This window comes from Oncorhynchus mykiss, chromosome 2 (genome assembly GCF_057628025.1).
Source record: "Oncorhynchus mykiss isolate SJ-2025 chromosome 2, ASM5762802v1, whole genome shotgun sequence".
Lineage (NCBI taxonomy): Eukaryota > Metazoa > Chordata > Actinopteri > Salmoniformes > Salmonidae > Oncorhynchus > Oncorhynchus mykiss.
The window spans coordinates 96913262-96939568 of NC_143023.1; the positions used below are offsets into that span (position 1 = coordinate 96913262).

At 45.3% G+C, this 26307-nt stretch overlaps 1 long non-coding RNA gene and 1 pseudogene across 1 annotated transcript; both read right to left on the minus strand.

The window, feature by feature from the left end:
- Positions 1–11250: 11250 nt before the first annotated feature.
- Positions 11251–18878, minus strand: LOC149985314 (uncharacterized). The gene is made up of 3 exons (XR_016490076.1): positions 18773–18878; positions 13428–13555; positions 11251–11865 (listed from the first exon to the last, which is right to left on the minus strand). It is a non-coding gene; the product is annotated as an uncharacterized LOC149985314 (long non-coding RNA).
- Positions 18879–19274: 396 nt separating this feature from the next.
- Positions 19275–25115, minus strand: LOC110500576 (uncharacterized; annotated as a pseudogene).
- Between the last annotated feature and the right edge of the window lie 1192 nt (positions 25116–26307).

Here is a 26307-nt window from a genome sequence, read left to right on the forward strand (position 1 = left end):
CTCTACACAGGCTGGGCAACGCCATGTCCTCTACAGTACGTCAGAACCCTACTGCTGAGAGTCTCTCTGCAACACACTGGCATATGCTTCACTGCCATATTAATTAAGTAGGCCTGGGAGTCTCTAGCCCATGATTCCTCTATCAGCGTCAACAGGTTCATGCTCATTAGCCCTGCACTGGGTCGCTCCCTTAAAAGGATAGTGCAAGAGTCTGTCATTTAAAGGGGCACCGCAGGCCCATGTAGTTTGTGTTCAGTAGGGAATGCAGCAGATACAGTTAAGGTCAGAAGTTTACATACACCTTAGCCAAATACATTTAAACTCAGTTTTTCACAATTCCTGACATTTAATCCAAGTAAAAATTCCCTGTTTTAGGTCAGTTAGGATCACTACTTTATTTTAAGAATGTGAAATGTCCGAATAATAGTGGAGAGAATGATTTAGTTCAGCTTTAATTTCTTTCATCACATTCCCACTGGGTCAGAAGTTTACATACACTCAATTAGTATTTGGTAGCATTGCCTTTAAATTGTTTAACTTGGGTCAAACATTTCGGGTAGCCTTCTACAAGCTTCCCACAATAAGTTGGGTGAATGTTTGGCCCATTCCTCCTGACAGAGCTGGTGTAACTGAGTCAGGTTTGTAGGCCTCCTTGCGCTCACACGCTTTTTCAGTTCTGGCCACACATTTTCTATAGGATTGAGGTCAGGTCTTTGTGATGGCCACTCCAATACCTTGACTTTGTTGTCCTTAAGCCATTTTGCCACAACTTTGGAAGTATGCTTGGGATCATTGTCCATTTGGAAGACCCATTTGTTACCAAGCTTTAACTTCCTGACTGATGTCTTGAGATGTTGCTTCAATATATCCACATAATTTCCCTGCCTTCATGATGCCATCTATTTTGTGAAGTGCACCAGTCCCTCCTGCAGCAAAGCAAACCCACAACATGATGCTGCCACCCCGGTGCTTCACGTTTGGGATGGTGTTCTTCGGCTTGCAAGCCTCCCCCTTTTTCCTCCAAACATAACGATGGTCATTATGGCCAAACAGCTGTTTTTTTGTTTCATCAGACCAGAGGACATTTCTCCAGAAAGTATGATCTTTGTCTCCATGTGCAGTTGCAAACCGTAGTCTGGCTTTTTATGGTGGTTGCGGAGCAGTGGCTTCTTCCCTGCTGAGCTGCCTTTCAGGTTATGTTGATATAGGACTCGTTTTACTGTGGATATAGATACTTTTGTACCTGTTTCCTCCAGCATCTTCACAAGATCCTTTGCTGTTGTTCTGGGATTGATTTGCACTTTTCACATCAAAATATGTTCATCCCTAGGAGACAGAACACGTCTCCTTCCTGAGCGGTATGACGGCTGCGTGGTCCCATGGTGTTTATACTGGCGTACTATTGTTTGTACAGATGAACATGGCACCTTCACCTTGAGAAATTGCTCCCAAGGATGAACCAGACTTGTGGAGGTCTACAATTTTTCTGAGGTCTTGGCTGATTTCTTTTGATGTACCCATGATGTCAAGAAAAGAGGCACTGAGTTTGAAGGTAGGCCTTGAAATACATCCACAGGTACACATCCAATTGACTCAAATTATGTCAATTAGCCTATCAGAAGCTTCTAAAGCCATGACATCATTTTCTGTCATTTTCCCAGCTGTTTAAAGGCACAATCAACTTAGTGTATGTAAACTTCTGACCCACTGGAATTGTGATACAGTGAATTATAAGTGAAATAATCTGTCTGTAAACAATTGTTGGAAAAATGACTTGTGTCATGCACAAAGTAGATGTCCTAACTGACTTGTCAAAACTATAGTTCGTTAACGAGACATTTGTGGAGTGGTTGAAAAACGAGTCTTAATGACTCCAACCTAAGTGTATCTGTCACGGGTGTCGTTGGAAGTGGACCAAAGCACAGTGTGGTGAGAGTACATATTCCTTTTATTTAGGGGACGCCGACAAAAACAAGAAACTCTACAACACAACCGTGAAGTTTAAGGGCTATATGCCACAAACAAAGTTAACTACCCACACTGAAGGAGGGGAAAAAAGGGCTACCTAAGTATGGTTCCAATCAGAGACAACGATAGACAGCTGTCCCTGATTGAGAACCATACCCGGCAAAAACATAGGAACAAAGAAACATAGAAAACAAAACATAGAATGCCCACCCCAAATCACACCCTGACCAAACCAAAATAGAGACATAAAAAGGCTCTCAGGTCAGGGTGTGACAGTAGCCCCCCCCCAAAGGTGCAGAGTCCGGCCGCAAAACCTGAACCTATACGGGAGGGTCTGGGTGGGTATCCATCCGCGGTGGCGGCTCTGGTGCAGGACATAGACCCCGCTCCACCTCTGGCTCATCTCACTTTGGTAGTGCCTCTGGTGTGGGGACCCTCGCCGCCGACCTCGGACTGGGGACCCTCTGTGCTGGCCCCGGACTGGGCACCCTTGCTGCGGCCCCCGGACTGGGCACCCTCGCTGTGGGCCCCAGACTGGCCCGTGGAGCAGGCACCGGATTCACCAGGCTGGGGAGACCTACTGGAGGCCCGGTCCGTGGAGGAGGCACGGGATGACCCAGGCTGGGGAGACATCCAGGAGGCCTCGTCCGTGGAGGAGGCACGGGATGACCCAGGCTGGGGAGACCTACTGGAGGCCTGGTCCGTGGAGGAGGCACAGGTCGAACCGGGCTGTGGGGGAGCACTGGGGATCTGGTGCGTAGCCTTGGCACCACTCTTCCAGGCTGAATGCCCACTCTAGCCCTGCACCTCCAGAGCACAGGCACATGTCGAACCGGGCTGTGGGGGAGCACTGGAGCTCTGGTGCTTAGCACTTACACCGCTTCTCTTGGCTGCATGCCCACTTTAGCCCGGCACGTGCGGGGAGCTGGAACAGGCCGCACTCGGTTCTCCTGGCGAACTGGGGAAACCGTGCGCAGAGCCGGCGCAGGACTCACCGGCCTGTGGAGACGTGCAGGGCTGGGGAGGCACACAGGAGGCCTGGTGCGTGGGGCTGGCACAGTCTTCACCAGACGGCTAGCACGCACCTCAGGACGAGCATGGAGAGCTGACTCAGGTGACATCAAATCCCCCGACACGCTCCGTTGGGCGGATGTCGTGCCTCATGCACCAACACAGCAGCTCTCTAATCACTCTCTCTCTCTCTTCCCAATCTTCCCATCAACTCCTTCACTGTCTCTGCTTCACTCCCTTCGCTCACCTCCAATTTCACCGCGACTGGCTCTGGTTCCATCCTCGGCTCCGCCGACCGTCCAGTGTGCCCCCACGCCAAAATGTTTTTGGGGCGGCCTCTCCAGGCCACGCTGCTTTGTCCTTTGGTGATGGGTAGTTCTGTCACGGGTGTCGTTGGAAGTGGACCAAAGCACAGCGTGGTGAGAGTACATATTCCTTTTATTTAGGGGATGCCGACAAAAACAAGAAACTCTACAACACAACCGTGAAGTTTAAGGGCTATATGCCACAAACAAAGTTAACTACCCACACTGAAGGAGGGGAAAAAGGGCTACCTAAGTATGGTTCCCAATCAGAGACAACGATAGACAGCTGTCCCTGATTGAGAACCATACCCGGCAAAAACATAGGAACAAAGAAACATAGAAAACATAACATAGAATGCCCACCCAAATCACACCCTGACCAAACCAAAATAGAGACATAAAAAGGCTCTCAGGTCAGGGTGTGACAGTATGTAAACTTCTGACTTCAACTGAATATAAAAATGAATGTTTCTTAATGGACATGTTCAAGTAGTTTCTCCCTGTTTCAGTTGGTTTTCTTCCGTTTTGTGCCTAATGTTTTGTAACATTGTACCCTAATAAACACAACCCTGAAAGCCTTATCAAACAACAGGTCTGAGTGTCCAGAGTGATAGATATAGGTTTATCTTCCACAGCGACAGACAGAGAGAGAGAGAAAAAAAGAGAGAAGGGTGAGAGAGCGATTGAAGGGTGAGAGAGTGACGGTGAAAGAGGGACAGAAGGGTGGGAGAGAGAGAGTGAGAAAGCGAGGGTGAGATAGTGAGGGTGAGAGTGTGAGAGAGTGAGGGGAGAGAGAGGGGAGAGAGAGTGAAACTGTAGAACAAACAGTGAGGGGGAGGGCCAGTAAGGGGGAAAGGCATGAGTGAATGAGAGGGAGAACGGGTGAGTGAGGGGGAGAATTGTGAGGGGGCGAGAGGAGTGAGTGAAGGAGAGGGGAGTGCCTGTCTGGTGTCAGGGGTGAAGCTCAGGATGACGCAGTTTGGCCGGATAACAAAAATATCCCATCGTAAACATCAAGGCTCACACACAGGGAACACACAAACTGAAAACACACACACACACCAGGAAGTCCACTGGACACCTTCCCAGGACCTCCACTCCTCCACCCCTCCAGGGCTACTCCTCTCCCCAGGCCAGGGTGAGTCTGGATGGCCCTTGGGGAGACACACAGCCTCCCTGGCTGGCCCTCAGCTGTGGACCTAACCATACGGGTCAGAGAGTAGGACAATGGATGGATGCTCGTTTTGTCATTTTTACCCAACCGGTCAGCCCTCCTTCCCATTCCATCTGACCTGGACCTCCTCTTCACCCTCCTCCTCCTCCTCGCTCTCTGTCTCCCTCCCGGTCTCTCTCTCCTATATTCTCCCTCCCAGTCTCTCTCTCCCCCATATTCTCCCTCTCCATTTATCTTCTTCCCTCGGTCTCTCCCCCATCTCTCCTTCTTGCCCCCCACCCCTCATCTCTCCTTCTTGCCCCTCACCCCTCATCTCTCCTTCTTGCCCCTCACCCCTCATCTCTCCTTCTTGCCCCCCACCCCTCATCTCTCCTTCTTGCCCCCCATCTCTCCTTCTTGCCCCCCACCCCTCATCTCTCCTTCTTGCCCCTCATCTCTCCTTCTTGCCCCTCACCCCTCATCTCTCCTTCTTGCCCCTCACCCCTCATCTCTCCTTCTTGCCCCTCACCCCTCATCTCTCCTTCTTGCCCCCCCCTCCTCTTCCCCCCCTCCTCCTTATTTCCTCCCCCCTCCCCCTCTGCTGGCTCTGTTTCCACTCCCCAGGCTCTGTTCCAGAATGTGGTTACCTCGCTTAACCTCTTCAAGACTTTTTCTTATCGCCTTTTAAATTATTGGCCGGCTGTGTGCTGTGTGTTTGTGTTTTGGTGTGTGTGTGTGTATGCTGCGTGTGTGTGTGTATGCTGCGTGTGTGTGTGTATGCTGCGTGTGTGTGTATGCTGTGCTGTGTGTGTATGCTGTGCTGTGTGTGTATGCTGTGCTGTGTGTGTATGCTGTGCTGTGTGTGTGTGTGTTTGGTGTGCTGTGTGTGTGTTTGGCGTGCTGTGTGTGTGTTTGGTGTGCTGTGTGTGTGTGTGTATGCTGTGTGTGTTTGGTGTGCTGTGTGTGTATGCTGTGTGTGTTTTGTGTTTGTATGCTGTGTGTGTGTGTGTGTGTGTGTGTATGCTGTGTGTGTGTGTGTATGTATGCTGCGTGTGTGTGTGTATATGCTGCGTGTGTGTGTGTGTGTATGCTGCGTGTGTGTGTATGCTGCGTGTGTGTGTATGCTGCGTGTTTGTGTGTGTGGGTGTGTTTGGTGTTTCTGTGTGTGTGCTGTGTGTGTTTGGTGTTTGTGTGTGTTTGGTGTTTGTGTGTGTGTGTGTGTGTGTGTTTGGTGTTTGTGTGTGTGTATGCTGTGTGTGTATGCTGTGTGTGTGTGTGTGTGTATGCTGTGTGTTTGTGTGTATGCTGCGTGTGTGTGTGTGTGTGTGTGTGTATGCTGCGTGCGTGTGTATGCTGCGTGTGTGTGTATGCTGCGTGTGTGTGTATGCTGCGTGTTTGTGTGTGTGTGTGTGTTTGGTGTTTGTGTGTGTTTGGTGTTTGTGTGTGTGTGTGTGTGTCTGCGCTGTGTGTGTTTGGTGTTTGTGTGTGTTTGGTGTTTGTGTGTGTGTGTGTGTGTATGCTGTGTGTGTGTGTGTTTGGTGTTTGTGTGTGGTGTGTGTGTGTTTGGTGTTTGTGTGTGGTGTGTGTGTGTGTGTGTTTGGTGTTTGTGTGTGTGTGTGTGTGTGTGTGTGTGTTTGCTAAAGCATTGATCTTTTTTTTATTTGGCAACAGGACAGGCACTTTTGAGGATGTAGTGCGGCGATGCATAATGAGCCCGTTTGGAGGTGAGAAGTCAATGCACATGTTAGCGTGGCGCAGTGATGTGAAGCACAGAGGAAGAGGGAGTAAAGCCCAACTCAGGAGTGATTCACCACAGCTTCAGACCTTCGTTGTACACCTGTTCAGTTATGAAAAGAGGAGAGGCCATCTCTGGTCGTGACTCTTGGTCTCTGAGATTGACTCCCTGAGAAACTCACATGCTCTGACCTGGAGCCAGGAGGACACAGTGGGAGGAGTGAGGTTGGGTGCGTGTGTCCGACCGTCCATGGCCTCAACAGCACAGAGCAGGATTTCACCCTGGTTTGGCAGCGTTGAGAGGAGAAGCAGGGCAGCGTAAAGCAGTATACAGCCTGGCACAGACCCTGGGCTCCAGAATAGAGACGAGGCAGACTGGGCCTGTAGCAGTGATAAGTGTTATTCCTGCTCTGTTAACTAGGAACTAAATCAGGTACTGGGAAGTGATTAGTATTGGGCAATATGGCCTAAAAATCAAATCTAGCTTTTCTTTTTTTGACTTATGACTGATTGACGATATACTGTACATCTAGATTTAAAACAAATGTTTTCTTACAAAAAAAGCATAGTTGTACAATTGAAATGTATCATACCTTTAAACAGTCAGCAATAACCTAATGAATTCAGGACGTGTGAAGTTATACCCAGGCTAAATATAAACCTTCCACAAACATCAGACCCACTAATAATTGTATTATTTTATCAAAATAGTTGAGCCTGCTTTTTTTAGCAATAGTCACTGATCTGTCTTTCAAGTCTGTTTATGAAAATTCCCTTTTTGTTACAAATTTAACCAGAATCCTACATAATGCACTTTCACTAATGACCAACGTCTTGCAGGCAGACATTATAGAAAATTAACACAAGTCTTAAACAATCTCTCAAGCACAAGCCCACATGCTAATGATTAGCCTGCTAATGTTTATTTTTCAAGTTTAGCCAACAAGGATCTATTTGCTAGCTAACAAGGATCTATTTGCTAGCTAACAAGGATCTATTTGCTAGCTAACAAGGATCTATTTGCTAGCTAACAAGGATCTATTTGCTAGCTAACAAGGATCTATTTCCTAGCCAACAAGCATCTATTTGCTAGCTAACAAGGATCTATTTGCTAGCTAACAAGGATCTATTTGCTAGCCAACAAGGATCTATTTGCTAGCCAACAAGGATCTATTTGCTAGCTAACAAGGATCTATTTGCTAGCCAACAAGGATCTATTTGCTAGTTAACAAGGATCTATTTCCTAGCTAACAAGGATATATTTCCTAGCTAACAAGGTAGAACAGTTGAATTGTTATGAACCCACCTTTCTGTCCGTCTCCAGCTGTTTGAACAGCAGGCTAGTCTGTCCACTTTGTTCACATGTTGAAATCAAGTGGCCTACCTTGTTTCTCAGAATGAGAACGAGTTGTTTATATATAATTGTGTTTTACGCTTATTGCAACATTTATAAAAACACATACTAGACAGCTAGTATAACAGTCTTTGGCTAAAATGCTGCTAGCGGTATCAATGCTCACTGATACTGCCGTTTTAGTATAGAGTTCTGCTCGGAGTGATATTTGAGTAGTTGAGACATAACCAAGTGTATCGTTGGAAAGGTTCTTTTCTCCTCTCACAGTAAATTAATGTCTCAAATGTGTGTTTCATATGACCCATTCTGTTGGACCAAAACCACAAATACCGAGTTGAAACCGCTTGCTGTCCGAGAGGAAGGAGGGATCTCAATTGGGCTTCAGGAAGAAGCATAGCACAATTACAGCAGCCATGAAGGTTTTAAATGACATCACTGAAGCCCTTGACAAAAAACTACAATGTCTCACTTTTTATTGATCTCTCTAAGGCTTTTGATACAGTTGATCATGCTATACTAAAGGCAGAGATTGTCGAGTGTAGGTCTTTCGGAGCATGCAGTTGCATGGTTTGCTAACTGTCTGATAGAACTCAGTGCACTCAATTTGATGGGCTTATGTCTGTTAAATTGTCTGTCTTTAATGGTGTGCCCCAAGTCTCTGTAGTTGGTCCTCTCTTATTCACTATTTATATAAATGATTTAGACAAAAATGTCCAAAATGCTCAACTTCATTTTTATGCTGATGATACTGTTATTTACTGTTGTGCCTCGTCTCTTACAAAAGCTTTCCAGAACTTGCAAACTGCTTTTTATACTGTTCAACATACTTTGTGTCAATTGAAATGTATCCTCAATACTGACCAAACTAAACTAATGGTGTTTTCTAAAGCAAGAAATAGACCTCTGAACCTTTCACCTATTACTACCTGTCAGGGCAAGGAGATTGAGGTTGTGACCTCATATAAATATCTTGGAATTTTAATTGATGACGGCCTCTCTTTTAAATTGCATATTCAACAACTTACAAAAAATTAAAGCTGAAATTGGGATTTTATTTTAGGAATAAGGCCTGTTTTTCTTTTGAAGCCAGAAGGAGGTTAGTATCAGCTACATTTATGCCTTTACTAGACTATGGGGATATTTTATATATGAATGCTTCCGCTCAGTGTTTGAGATCAATTGACACTCTTTACCACGGCACTTTGAGATGTATTATAAACTGGGGGAGGGAGGGGCTGTATGTGTGTTGGGGGAGGGGCTGTATGTGTGTTGGGGGAGGGGCTGTATGTGTGTTGGGGGAGGGGCTGTATGTGTGTTGGGGGAGGGGCTGTATGTGTGTTGGGGGAGGGGCTGTATGTGTGTTGGGGGAGGGGCTGTATGTGTGTTGGGGCTGTATGTGTGTTGGGGCTGTATGTGTGTTGGGGCTGTATGTGTGTTGGGGCTGTATGTGTGTTGGGGGAGGGGCTGTATGTGTGTTGGGGGAGGGGCTGTATGTGTGCTGGGGGAGGGGCTGTATGTGTGTTGGGGGAGGGGCTGTATGTGTGTTGGGGGAGGGGCTGTATGTGTGTTGGGGGAGGGGCTGTATGTGTGTTGGGGGAGGGGCTGTATGTGTGTTGGGGGAGGGGCTGTATGTGTGTAAATGGGTAGATTCACAGTCACAGCAGGAAGAGTTACGAGACCAAAAAGACAACATGAGAACAAACGTACAAACGCTCGTAAAAAAAAAAATAGAAAACAATTAAAAAGAAACTAAATGTGATTCTTGCGATACAGGCATTTGGAAAATTGTGCTTAAAGATCAATTAGAATGAATTAGCCCCAGAAGTGATAGAGTATTGTAATGAGAGTGTGGGAATGTGTTCAGACCAACCCATGGGGTACTGCCTAGTGACATTAAGCCATTCCATTGACATTCCAACCAACCTGAAAGTAGTTTACTGAAGTGGACACAGTGCTCTCTAGTGGTGCTCGATTATATGCCAGACAGTCATTCATTAAAAAAAAACAATTTCACTCTGCACATGGACACTCCCTACTCAGGTACCCAGCTATGAATACATGGCTGAAAAATAATTCACCACACAAGCTGAGAAAGCTTAACATGCTGACCAGACCTCGTGCGATGCAAATGAAATGTACACATGAATATGTTATTCAAATCATTTCAATCTAGAAGAAAAAGAAACGCACAGCTATTTAGGCGAGGTGCTGGCTGGCGGAGTAGAAAACTTGAAAATCAAAGAGAGCCTCACACTCTAGGAGCTCAGATACAAAAATGTAATTGCCAACGTTTCGACAGCCAAGCTGTCTTCATCAGGGTGTAATTACAAACACTGCGGGATGACTCGTTTATGTTGTGTCAAAAGACACAGGTGTCTGTAATCATGGCCAAAGAGTGGCCTAATATCATTGGTTAATTATCAAATATTAAAATGTCATACAAAGCACAGCATACAGACAACAAATGGATAGCATCAATCAGATTCATTTTAGACTACACAAGCTTACAAACAATTACAATGGCAAAGTCACAATAATCACAAGAATGGCTTCAGATCAAAGTCTACGTTGAGACCGAAGGGAGCAAGGGTCTTTAAGTTAAAGATCCAGGCAGCCTCTCGTTTTAACAATAAATTATCAAGATCACCCCCTCTCCTAGGGAGGGTGACATGTTCGATGCCAATATAACGCAGAGACGAAATCGAGTGGCCTGCCTCCAAAAAGCTGGCTGCAACTGGATAAGTCAAGTTTTTACACCTAATGGTGCTACGATGCTCTGAGATACTTACTTTTAATTCGCGCTTTGTTTTACCCACATAATTTTTACCACAAGGACAAGTTATAAGATAAATAACTGCCTTAGTGGAGCACGTAATAACACCTTTAATAGGGATCTGTTTCCCTGTTTGTGGGTGTTTGAAGGATCTACATTTATAAGTGCCATTGCATTGAGCACAGCCATTACATTTGTAATTTCCATCCAGTAGGGGCGCAAATAGACGTTGTTCAGGAATATCTTGGGGTGGTAAATCAGAGTTTACCAATTGGTCTCTGAGATTTCTGTCCCGCGAGAATACGACCAAGGGAAGGTCCGAAAACACATTACCGAGACGACCATCGGATTTTAGGATGTGCCAATGAACAATTCCCTTAATTTGTTCAGAGCACTTTGAATAGCGCGGGTAGTTAGAACACAAGAATGCGTCTTTTTGCGAGACTGACCTTTTAAAAAGGTCATGTCTCGTTTTGTTTTGAATTTTCTCAATGGCAATATTAATCTGATCATTTTTGTAGCCCCTCTCCTTGAACTTTCTCAGCCATATTTCAATAATTCAATCATTTCACCCACGTGAGCCAACAGGCGTCTGCATAGCGAGGAGGTAAACTACAACTTGGTTCTGTTTTAATCCGTGATGCGCTGCCAAGTCCCGACTCATCCATCTCCCTCATTGGTGTTTACGAGCATGCAGCCCCGTGGGTAATGGACAGAGGAACTGAGGTCCACACTCCAGTCCAGTTGGTGGTGGTAATGCACCTTAAAGTTGGTTGCCAACCACCATATAGAAAGTCCAAAGAAGAAGAAGAAGAACAACGAGGATAAATGTATCAAAGAAAACAAAGTAGGTTTCCACTTTTTATCCGTGGATTAATTGTTGGAGTAGAGAACTCAACGTGGGTCAAACTTCTACAAAGATCCAGAAAAAAAGGACCATACGCATTTCAGGTAAAATAACAATCCGATGTTTATTTCCCAGGATAAATTAACTAGCAACAGCCAGCTAAATGTCCATGAATGTTTCATGTGTGTTTCCACCTTTCCCCAAATTAATATAGCTGGTTCATAGTTAGCTTTGGTATTTTAACGCGTCTGGTAGGGATAGACAAAATCAATCAGCAAGAGAAAAAGAGAGAAAAAAAATATATATAAAAAAAATACAAGCCAAATGCCACCCTATCCTGAGTGACGCCGTGGCTCAGCGGTCTAAGACACTGCATCTCAATGCTAGAGGCTTCACTACAGACCCTGGTTTGATCCCGGGCTGTATCACAACTGGCCTTGATCGGGAGTCCCATAGGGCGGGCGCGAAATTGGCCCAGCGTCGTCTGGGATAGGGGAGGGTTTGTAAATTAAGAAATTTGTTCTACTTGCCTAGTTAAATAAAAGGTGAAATAAAAATACTATAGTGCACTAGTTTGAAACAGAGTCCTATGGATATGTAGGACATAGGGAGTCATTTGGGAAGCAGCACATGTCCCCCCAGAGGTCTTCGTGTGTTGATACAGTTCAAACTCAGAATGTCTCTCCTGTCTACCCACCCTAGGGACATTCACAAGGGTCACTGCAAGGGCACAGAGAAAACCTTCAGTGAGACGACAGACTATATTCACAAAAACAGCCCCCTAGAGTGTGAAGTGTGAAAGACGGATCCAAAACACAGCACAGAGGGATGTGAGAACATTTTCAGGATGAGGGGAATCTGGGAATCCCAAATCAACCCCTTGACCCTAATACATAAAAACCTGTGGAGACTCAGATGATTGGGTAAAGCAATTGGGTGGTAGCTCCATCTTGTCCTCTGATTCAACTTGACCTATATATATATATATATATATATGACCCGTTTCAAGAAGCAGTAGAGATACTCTGAATGATCGGCTATGAAAAGCCAACTGACATTTACTCCTGAGTTGCTGAAATGTTGCACCCTCGACAACCACTGTGATTATTATTGGACCATGCTGGTCATCTATGAACATTTGAACGTCTTGGTTATGTTCTGTTATAATCTCCACCCGGCACAGCCAGAAGAGGACTGGCCACCCCTCATAGCCTGGTTCCTCTCTTGGTTTCTTCCTAGGTTTTGGCCTTTCTAGGGAGTTTTTCCTAGCCACCGTGCTTCTACACCTGCATTGCTTGCTGTTTGGGGTTTTAGGCTGGGTTTCTGTACAGCACTTTGAGATATCAGCTGATGTAAGAAGGGCTTTATAAATACATTTGATTGAAATTTGATTGATACTACTACTACTACTACTACTACTACTACTACTACTACTACTACTACTACTACTACTACTACTACTACTACTACTGACACTACTACTACTACTGATACTACTACTGACACTACTACTACTACTACTGACACTACTACTACTACTACTGATACTACTACTACTACTACTGATACTACTACTACTACTGACACTACTACTACTACTGACACTACTACTACTACTGATACTGCTACTGACACTACTACTACTACTACTACTGACACTACTACTACTGATACTACTACTGACACTACTACTACTACTACTGATACTACTACTACTGATACTACTACTGACACTACTACTACTACTACTGATACCACTACTACTACTGATACTACTACTACTACTGATACTACTACTACTACTACTGATACTACTACTACTAATGATACTACTACTACTACTACTGATACTACTACTACTACTGATACTACTACTACTACTACTACTGATACTACTACTACTACTACTACTGACACTACTACTACTACTGATACTACTACTGATACTACTACTACTACTGATACTACTAGTATCAGTTGTGATGGACGACTACTACAAGTTGATCAACTTTCAAAGCAGACTTTCCCTTTGTTCCTGAACTGCAGTGTATGATGTACTGTTTTGAATCGCTGAGTCTCTCTCCAATGGAAAAATCACTATTTCAAATGTTGCTACATTGGACTGAATCCAGGTGGTGACTCACATATTGCTAACACCTATCCAATCCTCTTAGATCTCCAAGGTACCAAGGGGCTAGGGCTCGATTTGGGATTCAGAGATCCACTAGTCCCTTGTGGATTGTTGTAGCAGGACCAAGTGTTTTTTAAAGTGGTTGACTAACCGTGCTATGAAACACCACACAGTGTCCGTTGCCGGTGCTCTCCGTGTGTGTAATAGCCAGGTTGAGGCAGATGGCCCGGTGTCTGATGGCATCCATGGTCTGGGTGTCAAAGAAATCATGAGGTCTCGCTGGTGGAAGAGGAGACACTGGTATGAGAGCAGAGAGAGTCTGGGATGAGAGGTGAGGAGGTACAGTGAGACAGCAGTGAGACGGCAGCGAGACAGCAGCGAGGCAGCAGCGAGGCAGCAGCGAGGCAGCAGCGAGGCGGCAGCGAGGCGGCAGCGAGGCGGCAGCGAGGCGGCAGCGAGGCGGCAGCGAGGCGGCAGCGAGGCGGCAGCGAGACGGCAGCGAGACGGCAGCGAGACGGCAGCGAGGCAGCAGCGAGGCAGCAGCGAGACAGCAGCGAGACGGCAGCGAGGCGGCAGAGAGACGGCAGCGAGACGGCAGCGAGACGGCAGCGAGACGGCAGCGAGACGGCAGCGAGACGGCAGCGAGACGGCTGCGAGACGGTAGTGAGACGGCAGCGAGACAGCAGCGAGACAGCAGCGAGACCAGACCAGCACCAGCACCACTGTCTCCTGGTGAAGATCATCAGTATGACAACATAGTGAAATGACACAGCTTTTTAAAAAGGTTCATTGTTGCTACATTAGTACTACCTTTGTACTACATTAAACAGGGCTGAGTAGGTTCCTTTTTAACTGCAAATGTGTACATTAACTATGAGCAGAACATATTATTCAATAGAACGGGGTTAGAGTTGAAAGAATGTGTTGCCTGGTTGGCTGAAAATCAATCAAGGGTATTTTCCATGTCAAAATATATTTAGAAAAGAGCTGTCTGTCCTACTCTCACACTTCTCCTGACAAAGAGCCAGACAACATCCTGACTTCCTCCCAAGTGCTGTCACACTTCTCCTGACAAAGAGCCAGACAACATCCTGACTTCCTCCCGAGTGCTGTCACAAGTGAGAAGTAATATTTTGAGGGTTGGAACCAAAATTATTTTCCAATCTTTCCATTCTGAACAGAAATCCCTATTTTTTTTTTGTTCCGTTCCAGTGTTACGACATAAAGTTCTGAATCCCCCAAAAACTACTACTAAATGGTTCATATAGTTCCTTTTCATTCACGTTTGAACCCTTGAAATCAACAGGTTTTTTTTTACATTGAGTTTATTAATTTACTCCACCATTAACGCGGCTAGAGCAGCTTGCTATGGAACAGGTAAGGTAGTTGTTTGCATGTTTGATTGTTCATATAAGTGCAGGCGCGAAACGCGACAGAAATTTCACAGGTGGGTAGAGAGAGTGGTGGATATGGAGGGAGCTTGGCTTGAAACATCAATACATGACACGAGTTGGAATGTGTTTAGGCTCTTACTAGCATCATGACTTCACTGAATTACAGAATTATATACTAGATATTAAGAATGTATAAATGTTTATTTTCCTGGAAAACTAGAGATCACTTTTGTTCCCGGTTCTGGTTCTGTTCCTAAAAAATGTCAAACTTCTCCGGGTTTTCAGTTCTGTTCCCTGTGTGTATGTGTGTGTTCAAGGCCGCGAGGGAGATACCGGAACGTGTATGCTAGGTGAGGTGAAAAACCCCGGGTGACAGTTTTCAGTTGTGAAACGGTGAGCACTTCACATCCCCCAAGGAACTTCCATTTTATTTAACCTTTCTTTAACTAGGAATGTCAGTTAAGAACACATTTCTATTTTACAATGACAGCCCACCCCGGCCAAACACTCCCCTAACCCGGACGACGCTGGGCCAATTGCGCATGGCCCTACGGGACTCCCGATCAAGGCCGGGTTGTGATACAGCCCGGGAACAAACCAGGGTCTGTAGTGACTCCTCTAGCACTGCGATGCAGTGACTTAGACTGCTGCATCACTCGGGAGCCTTAAAACGAACTGGGTTTCTGTGAGTGTGTGGTCCAATTCTAATCTATCTTTACAGATGACCAAAGGCATTGAGGCTAAAGCATTGTGTAGAGTGTTTGACTGCAACTGGATCCTGGACTTCCCGATGGGCCGCCCCCAGATGGTGAGGGTAGGCAACAACACACCTGCCACACTTACCATCAACACAGGGAGGCCCCCAGGGGTGTGTGCTACGTCCCCTCCTATACTCCATGTTCACAAAATGGCCGACCTGCGACTCAAAAACGATTATCAAGTTTGCTGACGACAGGAGGGTGGTAGGCCTGATCACAAACAACAATGAGGCAGCGTGGTGTCAGGACAACAACTTCTCCCTCAACGTCAGCAAGACAAAGGAGCTGATCGTGGACTACAGGAAACGGAGGGCCGAGCAAGCTCACATCCACATCAATGGAGCTGTAGTGGAGTGGGTCCAGAGCTTCAAGTTCCTCGTGTCCACATCACTAAGGAACTGTAATGGTCCAAACACACCAACACAGTCGTGAAGAGGGCACGACAATGCCTATTCCCCCTCAGGAGACTGAAAAGATTTGGCATGGATCCTCAGGTCCTCAAAAAGTTCTACAACTGCACCATCAAGAGCAGGTTGCATCACCGCCTGGTATGGCAACTGCTCGGCCTCCAACCGCAAGGCACTACAGAGTGTACTGCGTACGGCCCAGTACATCACCGGGGTCAAGCTTCCTGCCATCCAGGACCTCTATATCAGGTGGTGTCAGAGGAAGCCCCCCCAAAAATTGTCAAAGACTCCAGCCACCCCAGTCATAGACTGTTTTCTCTGCTATCGCAAAGCAAGCGGTACCGGAGCGCCAAGTCTAGGTTCAAAAGGCTCCTTAACAGCTTTTACCCCCAAGCCATAAGACTACTGAACAATTAATAAAATGTCCACCCAGAATATTTACATTGACCCCCCCACTTTGTTTGTACACTGTTGCTACTTGCTGTTTATTATCTATGCATTGTCACTTTACCCCTACCGACGTGTACAAATTACCTCGACTAACCAGTATCCCCACACATTGACTCGGTACCGGTACCCCCTGTATATAGCCTCGTTATTGTTATTTTATTTCAGCAATTTAGTTTACTTAGTAAATATTTTTCTAAACTCTATTTCTTGAACAGCATTGTTGGTTAAGGGCTTGTAAGTAAGCATTTCATGGTAAGGTTGCATTCAGCGCATTTGACAAATACAATTTGATTTGATTATATACCCCTTAGAAATAGACTAATTGCCCTCTAGTGGCGCAAGTATGAACTGCCAAAATTGCGTAGTCAAAGAGGAGAATAATAATAATAATAATTTCACACAAAATGTTATATACAGGATTAGATTACTACAGCATTAGGAAAGTATTCAGGCCCCTTGACTTTTTCCACATTTTGTTACATTACAGCCTTATTCTAAGATGGATTAAATGTTTTTTTTCCCCCTCATCAATCTACACACAATACCCCATAATGACAAAAAAAAATTTTTATTAAAAATTCATAAGGGCACTTCTTGCACATCTGAGCTATCTTTTTTTGCAGGTGCATGTTAACAGTTGAATAAAATGAAGAAAAATAGAAACACGCAAACATATTAATAAAAAAACAACAATCTGATGGTCACTCTGACAGAGCTCCAAATCAAATCAAATTTATTAATATAGCCCTTCGTACATCAGCTGATATCTCAAAGTGCTGTACAGAAACCCAGCCTAAAACCCCAAACAGCAAGCAATGCAGGTGTAGAAGCACGGTGGCTAGGAAAAACTCCCTAGAAAGGCCAAAACCTAGGAAGAAACCTAGAGAGGAACCAGGCTACGTGGGGTGGCCAGTCCTCTTCTGGCTGTGCCGGGTGGAGATTATAACAGAACATGGCCAAGATGTTCAAATGAATGCCAAGCGTCACGGGGAAACCTGGTACTATCCCTACAGTGGTGGTGGTGGCAGAATCATGCTGTAGGGATGTTTTTTCAGTGGCTGGGAGACTAGTCAGGATCGAGGGAACTATGAACGGCGCAAAGTACTAAGAGATTCTTGATGAAAACCTGCTTCAGAGCGCTCAGGACCTCAGACTGGGGTGAAGGTTCACCTTCCAACAGGACAACGGCCCTAAGCACACAGCCAACATGCTGACCAGACCGGAGACGTCGCGTGCAAGAGCGTCGCAAAATAAATTTCGAAATCCATGTTATTCAATTATTTCACCCACACTGCTCGCGAGCGTCAACGAGCATATGCGTTGCTAAGGGCTAAAATAGAAGTCATTACTATTTCTGACGCAGATCGCGCTGAAAGTCCTGCCTCTCCCATCTCCTCATTGGTTTATAGAAGCAGATACCCACGTGCCATCTCCTCATTGGTTATACCCACGTGGGTGACTGAAAGACAAACTTTGTTGCCGGTTGTCGTGGTAATACTATGAAAGTTTAGATGCGATCACCATATTAGTTCAAAGAAGAAAAAGCCTGGAAGGAGGAGAGATGACTAGAAACGATTCGGTTGGCCGTTTTATGTGTGGATTAATTGTCGGAGTAGAGGTCCTTGTGCATTTCAGGTAAAATAACAACTCAATGTTTATATCCCAGGACAAATTAGCTAGCAAGAACAAGCTAACTAGCTAAATTGACATACATGTTTAATGATTTTTCGACCTGTCCCCAAATGAATGTAATTGGTTCAGTGTTTGTTTTGATATTTTAACCTGCGTGTTGTGATCGCTCAGCAAAAGCTGAGGTCATGAAGGAAATTTTAGAAGCCTGTCTTTAATAAGCGCCTGTTGTGTTTAGTGATTTAAGAAAATAAACAGCCAGGCTATTCATTTGAAATGTTACTGTCGTTACTTCAATTACCTCCTACCCTTGCACTTCGACTCGGTACTTCCTGTAAATAGACATGTTATTTTAACTTGTTATTGTTATTGACTGTGTATTTATTCCTTGTTTCATTGTTTCTATTTCGTATCTTTATCTCTGCATTGTTGAACAAATACCTGTTAGTATTTCACTGTTAGTCTACACCTGTTGTTTATGAAGCGTGTGACAAATAAAATTAGATTTTTCACACACACACACAGCACTGTAGTAGGTACGTACGTAGCGAGCGCCTGCGTTTGTTCATCTGCGTTCGTTTCTTCCTCTTAGTAAGCCCAGCTTTAGAGGGAGACTCTTCCTTGAGTCTAGACTGACTGGACCGCTTAGAGGAGCAGACTGAAGTGGGTGGGAACGTGGCGCGCTAGCCCCCCCTACGATGCAAAGCTGGCATTGCAGCCCCCCACCACACACTACGAGAGAGATATTGTATATTATCTACCTCACTTGCTTTGGCAACAGAGGTCAGTGATAAGCAGGTCACCATTCAGAAAACCGCCGAAACCTGCTAACAATACTAAAATTGTGGGTTCAATTACCGCAGGGATTCCATCCATGTGTGTCAGCATGTGTCTCTGGAGCCAGCTTGGACTGGTGGACGGAGTGTTGTACACCTTACAGCCCTTCCACAGACACACAAACACCTGGTGTGTGGGGGGGGGGGGGGGGGGGCAGAGTTGTAGATGGGGGGAGAGAGAGAGAGATGGGGGGAGAGGGAGTTAGTGATGGGGGAGAGAGAGAGAGATGGGGGGAGAGAGTTGGAGATGGGGGAGAGAGTTGGAGATGGGGGAGAGAGTTGGAGATGGGGGAGAGAGTTGGAGATGGGGGAGAGAGTTGGAGATGGGGGAGAGAGTTAGAAATGGGGGGGAGAGAGAGAGTTGGGGATGGGGGAGAGAGAGTTTATTTCTCCCTAACCCTACCACCTCTCCCCTACTTAGAGTAAACTAATGGACAACAACCCCCATCTATCTCCAAAAACCATCCAGTTTTGATTTACAGTGGCAAGAAAAAGTATATGTGAACCCTTTGGAAATACCTGGATTTCTGCATAAATTGGTCATCAAATTTGATCTGATTATAAAGAAGCCTGGGTCATGTTCATCAGGGCCAAAAGTAGCAAACCAGTTTAAAACGATGGTTTAAGTCCAGCTAGTGCCTTCCTGTTTTACTCAGTTTCAAAAGGTTTTCTCCCAAATGAACACAACCCTATTTTGTCCTGGTTCCTGATACTACCCACCCCTCCTCTCTGTCCGTCGACGTGCAGGCCCCTGATGTGTTCAGACAGGTCTGGGCTGCAGGTGAAACAGAGGCCACGTTGGTCCCAGCAGCAGCTGTTCCCCACTGCCTGGCCCTTGGTACTGGAGTGGCACTGCCCTGCCCATTCATCATGGCAGGGGTGGAGCGTCCGCTGGATACCGTGCTCTCCATGTCCATCAGGGTACTGCTGATACTGAGACAGAGACAGAGACTCAGAGAGGCAGACACAGAGAGAGACAGACACAGAGAGAGACAGACACAGAGAGACAGAGAGACACAGAGAGAGAGACACAGAGAGACTGAGAGAGACACAGAGAGAGAGAGGGAGAGAGAGAGACAGAGACACCGAGAGAGAGACACAGAGAGAGAGAGACACACAAAGAGAGAGACACAGAGAGAGAGAGAGACAGAGAGAGAGACAGAGAGAGAGAGACAGACACAGAGAGACAGACACAGAGAGACAGACACAGAGAGACAGACACAGAGAGACAGACACAGAGAGAGACACAGAGAGAGACACAGAGAGAGACACAGAGAGAGACACAGAGAGACAGAGACACAGAGAGACAGAGACACAGAGAGAGAGAGACACAGAGAGAGAGAGACACAGAGAGACAGACACAGAGAGACAGACACAGAGAGAGAGAGACACAGAGAGAGAGAGACACAGAGAGAGAGAGACACAGAGAGAGAGAGACACAGAGAGAGAGAGACACAGAGAGAGAGAGTGACACAGAGAGAGAGCGATGCACACAGTCATCATTCTGATGTAAAGCGACTAGGGAAATACACCATAACACATCTCAATGTGAGTCTATCAGACAACCATCTAGTGAACAAGGTCTTTATTCTGACAAGCTAAACATGCCAGACGATGAGGAACAGGTGCAGCTGTGAATTTAGTCTGCATTTACACAGGCAGCCCCATTCTGATATTGTATCCACTAATGGGTATTTTGACCAATCACGTAAGATCTTTTCACATCAGATATTTTTCAAAGCTGATCTGATTGGTCCAAAGAATTGTGCTGCCTGTCTAAAGCAACCTATGTAAAGTCTGGAAGCCCGACTGTACTTGAACAGACTGCCTGTGTGTCACCTGTCGTTGCTGCTGCTGATTGGCCCCTCATACCATTTCAGGGGGTTTTAAGATACACATTCGAGCACTTGATTCAAATGCAACGGTCAAGCAAAACAGACTTCCAGGCTGAACGAACAGAACAGAGGCACAGTTGATATTTACAAGATGAAAGTGCACATATTTGTTTCAATCAAAACGACTAAAAGCTAAATGAAGTATGCATTACCGGTTTATGAAGACCTGCAGATACACCCGAGTGTACAAAACATTAGGAACACCTTCCCAATATTTAGTTGCCCTCAGAACAGCCTCAAGTCGTCGGGTCATGGACTCTACAAGGTGTCGAAAGCATAACACCGGGTTGTCTCCATCGCTTCCCACGGTTCTGTCAAGTTGGCTGGTTGCAGATCTCTACTCTGAATAGCTTGTTCCGTCTCATCCCACAGATCTGGTGTCTGGCCACTGCAGTAAGCTGAAGTCACTATCATGTTTGTGGAACCATTCCTGGACAATATAGTATATAGATAAAATCTTTGTAGTCTCAAATAAATAATGAAACATGTTCAATTTGGTTTAAATAATGCAAAAACAAAGTGTTGGTGAAGAAAGTAAAAGTGCCATATGTGCCATGTAAGAAAGCTAACGTTTCAGTTCCTTGCAAAGAACATGAGAACATATGAAAGCTGGTGTTTCCTTTTAACATGAGTCTTCAATATTCCCAGTTAAGAAATTTTAGGTTGTAGTTATAGGAATTATGACGCGTCCACTATTTCTCTCTATACCATTTGTATTTCATATACATTTGACTATTGGATGTTCTAATAGGTACTTTAGTATTGCCAGTCTAATCTCGGGAGTTGTTTGGCTTGAAGTCATAAACAGCGCTGTGCTTCAAGCATTGCTAAGAGCTGCTGGCAAAACGCAGTAAAGTGCTGTTTGAATGAATGCTTACGAGCCTGCTGCTGCCTACCACCACTTAGTCAGACTGCTCTATCAAATATCAAATCATAGACTTAATTATAATAAACACACAGAAATACGAGCCTTGGGTTTTTAATATGGTCAAATCCAGAAACTATCATTTCGAAAACAAAACGTTTATTCTTTCAGTGAAATACGGATCCGTTCTGAATTTTAATCAAACGGGTGGCATCCCTAAGTCTAAATATTGCTGTTACATTGCACAACCTTCAATGTTATGTCATAATTATGTACAATTCTGGCAAATTAATTACGGTCTTTGTTAGGAAGAAACACAGTTCTCAACGAGCCAGGGGACCCAAACTGCTGCATATACCCTGACTCTGCTTGCACTGAACGCAAGAGAAGTGACACAATTTCCCTAGTTAATATTGCCTGCTAACATGTACTTTTTGTAACTAAATATGCAGGTTTAAAAATATATACTTCTGTGTATTGATTTTAAGAAAGACATTAATGTTTATGGTTAGGTAATCGCTAATGCGCTTGTTAAATCCCCCGTTTGGCGAAGTTGAAGTAGGCTGTGATTCGATGATAAATTAACAGGCACCACATTGATTATATGCAACGCAGGACAAACTAGTTAACCTAGTAATATCATCAACCATGTGTAGTTAACTAGTGATTATGTGAAGATTGATTGTTTTTTATAAGACAATGCTAGCTAGCAACTTACCTTGTCTCCTTTTGACGCTGCACTCACATAACAGGTGGTCAGCCTGCCACGCAGTCTCCTCGTGGAGTAACAGGTAGTCAGCCTGCCACGCAGTCTCCTCGTGGAGTAACAGGTAGTCAGCCTGCCACGCAGTCCCCTCGTGGAGTAACAGGTGGTCAGCCTGCCACTCAGTCTCCTCGTGGAGTAACAGGTGGTCAGCCTGCCACGCAGTCTCCTCGTGGAGTAACAGGTAGTCAGCCTGCCACGCAGTCTCCTCGTGGAGTAACAGGTGGTCAGCCTGCCACGCAGTCTCCTCGTGGAGTAACAGGTGGTCAGCCTGCCACACAGTCTCCTCGTGGAGTAACAGGTAGTCAGCCTGCCACTCAGTCTCCTCGTGGAGTAACAGGTAGTCAGCCTGCCACGCAGTCTCCTCGTGGAGTAACAGGTAGTCAGCCTGCCACGCAGTCTCCTCGTGGAGTAACAGGTAGTCAGCCTGCCACGCAGTCTCCTCGTGGAGTAACAGGTGGTCAGCCTGCCACGCAGTCTCCTCGTGGAGTAACAGGTGGTCAGCCTGCCACGCAGTCTCCTCGTGGAGTAACAGGTGGTCAGCCTGTCACTCAGTCTCCTCGTGGATTACAAAGTACTCGGCCATAATCGATGTCCAAAAAGGCAGATTACCGATTGTTATAAAAACTTGAAATCGGCTCTAATTAATTGGCCATTCCGATGAATCGGTCGACCTCTAGTGTCTACGGTGTCAAGGTACGACGAATTGTAAATTCTTCTATGGGTCTTTGGGCACCAATGTTGTACTGGACTGTCAGTTGACTAACTGTAGCCCGTCATGTCAGCCTCCTTTGTCCTCTTTCATCAATGACCTGTTTTCAACCACTGGTCATTTGGATGGTGGACCATTCTTGATAAACACCCTTGGGAAACTGTTGACATTGACCAACCCAGCAGTGTTGCAGTTGTTGACTCACTCAAACTGGTGCGTCTGGCATCTACTACCGTACTCCGGTTCAAAGGCACTTAAATCTTTTTCTTGACCATTCACCCTCTGAACGGAACACATACACAATCCATGTCTCGATTGTCTCAAGGCTTAAAAATCCTTATTCAACCTGTCTCAATAAGGGATAGTAGCTTTCACCTGGTCAGTCTATGTCGTGGAAAGAGCAAGTGTTACTAATGTTTTGTAGCCAACACTTTGCATACGCTTCACAAATCATTAACACATTCCCTTCAGGATATGATTGTGGCGCAGCAGCGGGAAGGAGGGCACCACATCTGCATGGCAACAACATAGCTGAGCTGATGAAAGCACCAGCAACTAGTTATTGGAAAAATTGTAGCCTCAACTGCAGATAGTCAGCATTCCTGTGAGCTTATTTGTTTGAGAGCCTGGGGGAAATAAAACAAATTAACACCGTGTTCCAAACATTTATCTTGAAATTGTATAGTTTACCAAGTACCAACCTGTCCTCTGAATCCATCGGCTGAGTGGCTCTCCGTCCGATGATGACATCTCTACGCTGGCCTCGTCTCCCACCACCAGCTCCTCGCGGTCCCCACCTCTGGTGCTTGTTTTCTCCTGCCCGGGCTCCGGAGCATCGTCACGGACTTTGCTTTTTCCCACACAGTCACTCACTGTGACGGGCGACTTGCTCTCCTCTCGCTGTTCTTCTGGTTTACTTTTCTTCGCCGTATCTTTAACTGTCACGCTATTCTCACCACCGTCCACTAGGCTACTCTGTTTCTCAGGGTCCGTGCAATCCTCATCTGTTTTAGCAAGTTTGCATCCCATCGTCTTTTCTTCATCATCATCATTATCTGCGACCCCTGTTGCTGCTGCGACCGTTGTCGCCGCGGTCACCGCTTCCGCAGCCTCCTCATCTGCCTCTGAAGCAGGTTTCCCGTCCCCTTCTTCTCCGTCTTGCCCGCATTCCGCGATCCTTACTTCCATGTTCAGCAGTGCGTCTACGCTGCTAACACCCGGTTCATCTGAAATGGTGTCCGGTTGCTTTTCCTCCTTGGTCTTTTCTGTAAGCGTTTCACTGTTTTCCTCGCTCAATGCGGGAGCTTGCATTTCAGAAGAAGCGGTAGTTATTTTTACTGAAAACCAATGACTATTTTCACCACGCGTGTCCTGCGCGGCGTCATTTCCCACAACTGGAGCGGTGTACACGTCGGACAGAAGCGTTGCGGGGCGGGGAAAATAGTAACAACGTAATTTCACTCACTGAAGCGTTACACATGTTGGAGAAATCACGGGTTTGCAAACCACTATATATTTTTGTTCACCTTTATTTAACTAGGAAAATCAGTTTCAGAACAAATTCTTATTTACAATGACAGCCTAACCCGGTCAAACCCGGACAACGATGGGTCAATTGTGCGCCGCACTATGGGACTCCCGATCACGGCCGGTTGTGATACAGCCCGAGATCGTAACCCGAGTCTGTAGTAACGCCTCGAGCACCGCGATGCAACTCATTAGACCGCTGCGTCACTCAGAATCCTAAAATAATCTCGTTTTAAATAAATCAAATCTAAACTGGATTAGAGCCAATGGGGTGATCCCCGATGAATCCACATGGCCTGTTGAAAAATTTATATTTGATAGATCAGTGTTTTACTCTGTGACCACACGGCAGTGCTACTGCTTTAGTTTTGAACAGGGATTTCATTTGGACCTCTGACGTTATCATTCTACAGATATCAACTACACAATACCGACATTTGTCTCATGGAAATCTATTCCTTTTGCGATTACGTTTACGACCTATAATAATCTCTATAATGCATATCATAAAATCCCAGAACCTAGTACCCGTTCAAAAAAATACATAATCTTACCCAGATCATCAGAGTTGCTGAGAGATTCATCCAGATGTTTGTGGAGCATTCTCGATCGCCAGTGTGCTGGAATTATTTTATTTTTATGAACACTGTCGATTTTTTTCTTTCTCAATAAACCTGGAAAAACACAATAGGTGTGCAAACTGAATATAACTCTATGAAAAGCACTTAGGCAGGATATATTCAATCCACAACTTTATTAACAGCAACATTTAGGGGCCAATATAAAGTATTTTGGGATGGGGAAATATTATGCTCATTGTCAATAAAAACATATTTGCTAGTTTCTAATTTGGAGCAGCATCCAGTCCACTCTTTTACAATCACCACACCCCACACATCAATGTGTAAGAACAATAACATTTATTTAACATCATATAAAACAAATGGGATATAAATATTGTAATATCATCAACTCTAAATATAATGTAGTAGTAGTAGCCTGTTATGGATGTATATCCTACACCCTCCAATCCTCTTCTCTCTGTACTGCGTACTACAGTAGAGTGGTACAGTATATACACAAGTGCTGAGCGATTAACCAAAACGTACATTTTTTTCTTCATTTTTTTCTCTCCCTGTGAGCTCTATGCAATTTCTCTAGAGATAAATCAACTCATGTCCGACCTGTGCGATGTATTGTAGTAGGGAGTTGTGGTTTCCAACAGACCAATATTCTATAGTTTAGTGCAGAAAATGTGGTAATTAACTACAATGACCATAATGCATTGCGCGCCTACTTGTCCAGTCTGTGTGGAGCAGACACAGAGAGGGATAGAAAACAGTTGCTTTGCGATGTATCTCTACCTGAAAATACATAATCTAAGTGATTGATAGTTGGTATTCAGTAGTAATAAAAGCAGGGGTGAAAGTAAGGCGGTACGGTCCGGTACGACGTCCCAGCAGTACCGGTAAAACATGAGCCTATCACAATAAATAAAACGCTAGCGTAGCACTATTTATCATTACATCAGAGGAAGGGAAAATGAGCGAATGGACTTGAAAACGGGGGCTTACACTCCAAAATGCAACGCGGTTTGACAAGGACACAGGAATTTTGCCAAGGCAGAGATGCGTGGCCGACACAGAGAAGAGCGCGGACAGCAGTGGCCTGCATAAATGCTGCCCTAATTACAGTCGGCAAATGTCATTGTACTTTTTGGTGTTTTGTTTTAACAGAAGTCTCTTTTCATTCACATGTATGTTGCGAGTGGATGAACTTGCGCAAGTAGCCGAGT